Source organism: Opisthocomus hoazin, chromosome 9 (assembly GCF_030867145.1).
Source record: "Opisthocomus hoazin isolate bOpiHoa1 chromosome 9, bOpiHoa1.hap1, whole genome shotgun sequence".
In the NCBI taxonomy this organism is placed as follows: Eukaryota; Metazoa; Chordata; class Aves; order Opisthocomiformes; family Opisthocomidae; genus Opisthocomus; species Opisthocomus hoazin.
Genome location: NC_134422.1, coordinates 36,812,985 through 36,821,018, shown reverse-complemented (window position 1 = coordinate 36,821,018; position 8,034 = coordinate 36,812,985). Strand labels below are relative to the sequence as shown.

The following is an 8,034-nucleotide window of genomic DNA, read 5'->3' as shown; positions in this document are numbered from 1 at the left end:
TCATCTCAAAGCAAGGCTGCAGTTTAAGAAGCTGAGGGCAATACAAGTAGGAAGAAAGCAGACTACCACTCCTAGCATCCAGGTTCCCACCCCTGCCTCTCGCTTCATGGTTGTTGGCAGGTCTCTGGTGCTCCCTGAGCCCTCCTCCATGGGAAGACAGACATTTCCTAACCCAATGTCACGGAAAGCAGAGCCAGAGATGCTGTAAAAGGCACTCAGCTTTCATTCAAAAATACACAGGAGGGCCCCATCACTGGGTAGAAAACTTTGAAACAGTGAATGGGAAGGCAAAAATGAAAGAACTAAATACGTGTGTTGTTTTTAATCTGATGATTTGCAAAATCAATTTCGTATCAGGAATTAAGGGTCAGGAGAAGCCTGACTCCTGACTTCCCAATGCCTATTGCTGGCAACGCTGGCATGACCTCCCTCTGCCTTGTGGCTTTGGTTGAAGGTCTCTCGGGCAAAGAGCATGGTTTATTCTGTGAGCGTTCAGTGTCAGGCCCAAAGCGAACAGGAATCACCCTGAACTGCTGGCATTTGAATGCAGCTGGCTTTTCTGCATCGGTCCATCCACACTGCACGTTGCCAGGCTTTCATACTTCACTACAAAGATGCAAAATGTCCCAAACCAACGTTTGTCTCCTGACACACAGAGAAGTCAAACAGTGACTATTTCATAGAAATCATAGAATGGGTTGGGTTGGAAGGGACCTTTAAAGATCATCTGGTCCAGCTCATCAAGACATTTCAGGCAGCCCAGATCCAGGCCTGAGGGTGCAGCTCCCAGTGACTTGGAATAGGACTGCGGTCTCAAATGAGGTCTGCTGCGAAATTTGGTCTCACCAGCATTGACCAATGAACTCACAAACCTGCGTTAGTGATAAAAGGCTGACCAAGTCCGCTACGGCAGTGTCTACACCTCCACCTTCCCTCAGAGGCTGTGCTTTTGGAGATGCCCGAGTTCACCGCTGTACCCAGCTAGGAACAGGCATCAGCATCTCAGTGGTGTTGGCCGTCTACGGAGAAAGCACATTGTGAAGATGGCAAGTCCTGGCAAAAGCTAGAAAATGCCATTAACTAAAAAACAAGCACGGGACCGTGCAAAAATAGGAGACTGTTTCATAATGCGCTCACATAAACAGATGAATTAAGCCTGCTCTCCAGACAGCTTTAGCTATATCTGCCTTGCAAGTGCTTGACTTTCCCACCTTAACACTGTGCTCTTAGCGTGCTTTTTTTTCCCTGTGTGTTGTATATGGAAATTACAGCCGCCCGCCCGCGCCCCGGCTCCGCAGTAAGAGAATCCCAGTGTTGAGTGAGTGCAGGCACTTACCGGCTGACACAGCGTCCCCCGCTGCAGTCACAAGGGTCTCTTTATAGAGCAGCTCTCCGGGCACACGAGACCTGGACCAGCCTAACCAAATCAGCAGAGAAAAATAAACATCCTTCTCTTGGAAGTGCCTAGCACAATTTCATTAAGCCAGACGACGACTGCGAAGGAGCCGGATGTATATTTATTGAATTGAGCCCTAGGAGAATAAAAGGGGAAAAGAAGCCCCCAGCTGTTACGGTGAAGGGGGATTTAAGGAAACTAAACAAAGCAAGAACTAGCCCCCTACTCAAATCCCAATGCTAAAAAAAGAAACTACAAAGTCATTTTCAGATGTGATTTCCGCGGAGGGTAATGTGAACATGCTGCGGTTTTAAAACAATTACATGAAGAAAGGTGTCTTTTGGAAAGAGGGGCACAAGAATTATGAGCGTGTTTCCAACCAGCGGCATTCCTGCCTGTTTTATGGCATGCTCTGGACGCAGGCCTACCTCCGAGGTGGAGTGTGAACATAAAACATTTCCCCAATTGTTTTCCCCGCTCAGATGCGGCGATGCTGAACAGCTGCGAAGAGACGCGCGGGCAGCGGTGGCCGGCCTGGCTTTCGCTCGCAGTGGCAGGGCGTGGGGGTTTAGAGCTAATTAAGAAATGAAAATTGACTCTGGACTCCACACATTTAACCACCTCCCCTTGCTCCCAGGGAAGGGGTTTCTGTTTCAAGGTATTTCAGACCAACCTCTGTTCATTTTTCCCTGCTTCTTTTGTGTCTTTTTTTTTCTTTCTTTTTTTTCTTACTGGAAGTGGCTCTGGAGAGGCTATTTAAAACGTTTCAGTTACCAGAAATCAGCTTCCAGTAAAGAAATAACATTGACTGTTCTGATAATCCTTCTTACAGCATCTCTTTCCTACCTGCAACATTTCTTTTAAGAAATGACCCCGAGTTCTTACCTTTCCCCTCAAAAAGAGGTCCTGGACTGGAGATGCATTAGAATTGTCACCCTGCTCTGCTTGAGGGAGGCACAGAAAACACAGCCAGTCATGCCTGAAGGATATGGAAATGTTTTATTGGTGATCAGAACAGCAATATAGCAATAGCAATAATGGCAATAAAAAAATCTATTGTAGGTATACTGGTAGAAAGGTGGACTTTTGGCTTTTAGCTTGTATCCCTACTAAGAAAGCATAAAAGAAGAAATGAACTAATCAAAGAAAAAACAACAGGTACCCAGTCAGGTATAATAAACTCTAAAGTGAGAGTTAGAGTTTGGCCTGTGTAAGGAGCACACAGAGAAGAGGGGCAGGCAGGGATGTTTCTTTGCCGCTGTGCTTGTTCCCTCCTGCGAGGGCCCAGCAGACACTTCCCCTGGGCCCTCCCTGAAAGGGCAGAGCGATGACCCTCTGCCCAGCTGCCCCGAACCTGCAGGGGCTGCAGGAGCAGACGGGTGAGATCGCAAGATGCCACCACACGGAGAGCATCTCTAGCACGTCGGGCTATCTCAGCCCGCTTTTAACACCAGCAGCATCCCTTCCTTTCAGGAGTATCACATTACACAGCCCTTCTGGTGGGAGAAGTGGGAAGGAAAGACAGCGTAGCCTCTGAAGAATATTTTAGCTGGGCTATAAATACTGATGAAGCAGGCTGCCTTCCCTTCCTGGTGCTTCACAAAGCTTCTCCAAAAGCTAGAAACCACATGAGGAAAAAGCTACCCCCTGCTTGGCGTCCGGCTGCAACCCTGAGGATGCTTTTCCAGGCAGAAAAGGGGTGTTGCAGCCTAGGTGCTTTGCAAAGCTGGGTGAGTAGATTCTCCACACATTGCTGGACCAGGGCATCGCAGCGGGTGGCGGAGATAATCATTGTGCCTAATTATCTGAGCAGGTTTGGGAGCATCCATGCACCCCGCTCAGTGCAGAGATGGATTAATACAAACCTCTTAAGGCTTTGTTCCCCAAAGCATGAAAGTTGAACTCTAATACAATGCAGTTACCTTTTTTTTTTTTTTTTTTTTTTTTTTTTGTTTAAACAAAAGCTAAAACCAAAGAAAATGGCAAGAAAAGCAGAAAAAACCAGTCATCAGCACCTGGTTATTACCAGAATCCATGAGGTATGGAATCTGATACCCATTGCCTTTATCAGGTCAGGGTTTGACAAGTAAAAGAAGTAGATGATGGTAGATTTTTCAAAGCCGTTTTAACAGCGCAAATAACCGAAAAGCTGAGTACTCCAGTCTCAGCCTTACTAAAGGCTATTTACATAACCATAAACTAACAGAACAATGTCTCATTTTATAATTAATACATATTGTTATTAATAGATTTAAACAAAGCTGGCCTTCATTCCTTTGTTTAGTGGTGCATTTGGTGAAGCACTTAAAGGGGGCCATTCCAGTGTACACATATAACTGTTTTAATTACATCCTGTGAATTTATTTTTCCAGGGAGAAATATTTCTCAGGGAAAATGTCTATAAAAGTAACTTTAGAAGCAATGTAATTTTGTGTGTGTTTCCTATAGGAAATCTGTTTAGTTTAAGTCCCAGGTTCTAACACTCTCTTTTATGCAGCAGTGTGACCTGAAGAATGCTGCTGACAGCTGCGTTAAATCCTTGTATCTCTTCCGAAATGAAACTGCTGATGGATTTGCGAGTCATATCTTGATGGGACCTTGCCTTCTCCCTCTCAACTGGATTTTCCTTGTGGGATTAACTCCTTCACAGATAACCCCCCCCCCAACTCCCAGAAGCAGGCACCTTACCTTAATGGGCACTCCAAGCGTTGATTTACGTGCCCATGTTGGTGTCGCATTTGTGAGTTATTTTTACCATCATTTCTTTAACCAAGGACAGCCCCGCAGGAGCTTGACTGTAGTTTCCCAGATACAAAAAGAAAAACTTTATGGATTTCACAGCCATCAAAGTGAGAGTTCCCAGGAAATGTATCCTCCGGGAGGGGCTTTGGTCAGGCTTGAGCGTTTCTTTCCCCTAGGATGTGACAAAGACAGCTGGAAAGTGCAGCCCACAGCTACTTTGTCATCCCTAAACTCCTTATTTCTGGGGCTTGCGCCTATTGTTTCACCTTCTAACTTCATCCTGACCTTGGGGAGTTAGCAATTAGCGACGTTTCATTCCTCTGCCAAGAAAGAGTCCGTGCTCTTCTGAGTGGCTGAACACAGACTACGGGGACAGGCGTGCTCTGGGTCCTTGGCCCTGCCTGTCTCTTCTCTGCAGACCACAAGCTGCTCCCCATTTGGCACAAGCCTGTCTCTGCCCAGAAGCTTTGCTCAGGTGCTGGTTGTGGCCAGATCTTCAGCAGCTTTGACTTCTAACACGAGGTAATGGAAAAGCTGTTAGCTGCTTACTGCTGGGACGTGCAAACCAGATTTTTCTTCCCTGATAACTTTATAGCGCTTAGCTCATCCTGCTCAGATTTTGCCCTGTTATCGTGGAAGAACAGACATACCCCAGCAGCCCAGTGAGAAGACACTGTGATGCACCAGCACTGTGATGTCCCGCTTGGAAAGCCTTTCTCTGCCCTACATCCACTGGGTGCTGGTGTGAGGAGTTGCACCAGGTCACCTTGGAGAGAAGAGCATCTTTTCTTGCCTGATGAAAAGGGCCCAGCTTCTAAGAAAGCCCAAGGCAGGCAAAAGCAGCTTTTCCTCTAGATAATGAGAAGGAATTGGACACTCCAGAGTGGCCCCTTGCCAGCAAGGGAGAAAACACCGAAGAAGTGTGATCCTCTCTGACCTTCAAGTGCAGTTTTGCACTTGGTTTTCTTCTCGGAGACTTGAAACAAGGGCTGCAGCTGGGCACCCAGATCCCAGGGCTGCAGCAAAGGAGAGGCATTAGGGTGTGAGACAGTGACAGGCGGCGTGCAAACAGGCTCAGGTTAAACAAGGGGAGAGCCGGTCGTTCTTCCCAGACTCTGGGCCACAAAAGAGCGGCCAGCTACAGGGGTGGAAACATAGCCCGGGTTGGTGCGTGGTCCTGGAAGAAAAGCCCACATGGCTGGAGGTTTCTGACAGTAACAGTTGTCCTAATAAAAGAGAGTCCTTCAGCTTAAGAGAAGACAGTGTCTTCAAGGTTAGTTACGTTCTGCTGCATCTTTGGTGTTAATTGCCTTGGGCTGATTGCGCACTGCCTTCAAATCAGCCCTACCTTACATGCTGTGCTGCCAGATCCTTTGTCAGAACTGTCCTCTTCCTTCCTTTTCCTCTCCACCATTAAACCAGAAGTAAATGTAGCATGGGTTCTTGCAAATAGGTGTGATCAGCTCTCCGTGAACTTACTTAGCTCTTGCTGCTGTGAGGTTTCACCACCTTGAAAATTACATCCTTCCCGAACACTGAGGAAAAGGTTGGAGTCATTTTAGACATAGGAAAAAAAATAAAATACAGAGAAGTTAGGTTTCCTGTATTCAGAATATGGTGGATCAGCTTTGCCAGCTATAAAAACCTACCCCGGTTACTCATTGTGGTGACAGGATATTTTCACTGTTCGCTTGAGATGATGATAGTGCATTAGTGGTACCACAAATTAATCTGTAAGGACCATTCTTTAACTCCGGGAAAGGGAGTCTTTCAATGCCACAAAATGTGGTGTGGCATTTCACACTGCCAAATACGCTTAGGAAATATGCAGAAAGTGATGCAGGTCAGTAACACAGGTAAAGAAAGACAGTTGTACCTGATTGTATAAGAAAGCAAGTCTCCAACAGATGGAGAAATAGTCATTATTAACCCCTAGCAATTCTTCTCTATCGTTACTATTGATCCCTATGGGCATTATTGAAAGCCCTAGCTCCACTGTTGAAAAAAACCCAAAAATGTACAAAGATGATGCTGTGAGTTGCTAGGCATTTAAATCAGAGCGATGGAAGGGAGACGATCTGCTCCAGACTGACAGAGATCTGTTGTGGATCTGGAGAGGAAGCCAACGTAGTGAATGTTACTGTGTTCCCAGTACTCTTCTTGCTTTGATCTGCAAGTCTTCAGCAGGGCTTGATGTCTGATCCAAATTTATCTGGATTTTGGACTGACCTGGATCGAGCTGTGTTACTCAGCAACTAGCTGAGTGGTGTCATGTAAAAAAAGTCTCATTCACTCCGACTTACTCCAAGAAAACCTCGATGGTGGATGTGAAGTTGTCTCAAAAGGGTGTACCTTCACCACAGCAGATGCTGATGCTATGGCTACAATCAGAAAGTATTAACTCGCCTAATTAACTTCTAAAATTCAAAGAAGGTGGAAGATACTGTGTTGAACAGATGAAATTGGGAACAGCAAGGCTAGCACTTCCTAAACACTTTCCAGTTGGATTGGTTTGGAAGAAAAAGCCACGCTTTGAGCCACAGCACAAATAAAAGGCCTGGAGCTCTCCAGGGGGATACAAGGTCTGAGGCTGAAATGTAGCATCCTATCCCCCTGCAGCAGGTTTCCCACTGACCGCAGAGGGATACATCAGGGTCACGCTTTCTGGGAATTTTTTTTTTGTGAGGCCTGGACACACAAGGACAAAGCTCAAGCAGTTGGACAGTTACTTGCCCAATGGATGCTATGCTGTGTCTGTCTGGGCTTGGAACGAGAGATGCTACTCTGAGTCTAAACTAGGTGGCAGAACAAGGCCCTCCTTGGAGAGGCTGATGGAGAAACCTCAAGATCCATCCTGCCTCACAGGGACTGAAGACAAATCTGCAAGGTGTCAAAGCACTGTGGTGAAGTCCTGCATTTCTGTCAAGGACATATGAAGAAAGGATAAGACAATAGGGCAAAGAAAGATTATTTTTAACTCCTGAGTGGATAGGAAGACAATCTACTTCTGTAGGAAAAAAGCAGCCATACATATCTGTCTTGCTGGTAAAGACAAGGTTCCAGCTCTTGCTCTGATGATTACAATCCTCATTTATGATTTTTTTTCATGGTTTGACTTGATGATCTTGACTTGGACTTGATGATCTTAGAGGTCTTTTCCAACCTATGATTCTATGACTGTGAGGGGTCCAAAAGAACCTAACTCCCTGAAGAACTGAAACCTTCTTTTCACTGCTACTCACCATGCAAACTGTACTTTATAGCCCAGACACTTCGTTACCCTGCCTACACCCAGGACCTGGAAGAAGCCTTTGCAGACTCTCATGGAGCCACCATCTCTTGATCTCTGGACTTCCCAGGAAAATGCCAGCACACCCTTCTTTACCAAAACAGGGCGCATAGAACCTGCAGCCATGCTGTGACAAAATAACAATTACAGAGGAACATATTTAACCAGCTTCCTCTGTAGGTGGTTTATTGTCTAATGTGAAAAGAAACAGTGGTAATACTTAGGACAAAGTGCCACAGCTTGCAACTCTTCACATTGGTTGACGTCTTCAGTGGCTTCCATGCACCAAAGCATTCAGGCAACCAGTAAATTCTCCATGGCTGGTATACCCCCTCCTGGCAAGGCAAGGAGACCCACCTGCTCTGCGGCAGGGGAGAGAGGAGAAGTTAAGCTTTATCTCCCATCACCCAAACCAGTCTCTCCAAGCCCCTGGTTTGCCTCTCCCTTGTTCTGTCCCCAGGCAATAACCATCCTGTGACAGCGCTGGGAGTTAGGTCATTTCCTTCCCTGCTTCTCTCTGAGGGGTTTTAATTAGCATCGCCACTGCACTCCTTAATTTGACCACACTCCAGGCTTCCAGTTTAAGCCCCCATTTTTTTCCTTGTTA

At 46.3% G+C, this 8,034-nt stretch overlaps 1 protein-coding gene across 4 annotated transcripts in view; it reads right to left on the bottom strand.

Moving 5' to 3' along the window:
- Positions 1–2,448: 2,448 nt before the first annotated feature.
- TRAF3IP1 (TRAF3 interacting protein 1) overlaps positions 2,449–8,034 on the bottom strand; it is a 68,381-nt gene continuing 62,795 nt past the window's right edge. For 3 of the 4 annotated variants that reach the window (XR_012765040.1, XR_012765041.1, XR_012765042.1), the window contains exon 17: positions 2,450–5,673. The gene's annotated coding sequence lies outside the window, so the exon portion shown is untranslated. Of the gene's footprint in view, positions 5,674–8,034 lie in introns of all 4 variants that reach the window. The other variant, XR_012765043.1, reaches the window with a different exon arrangement.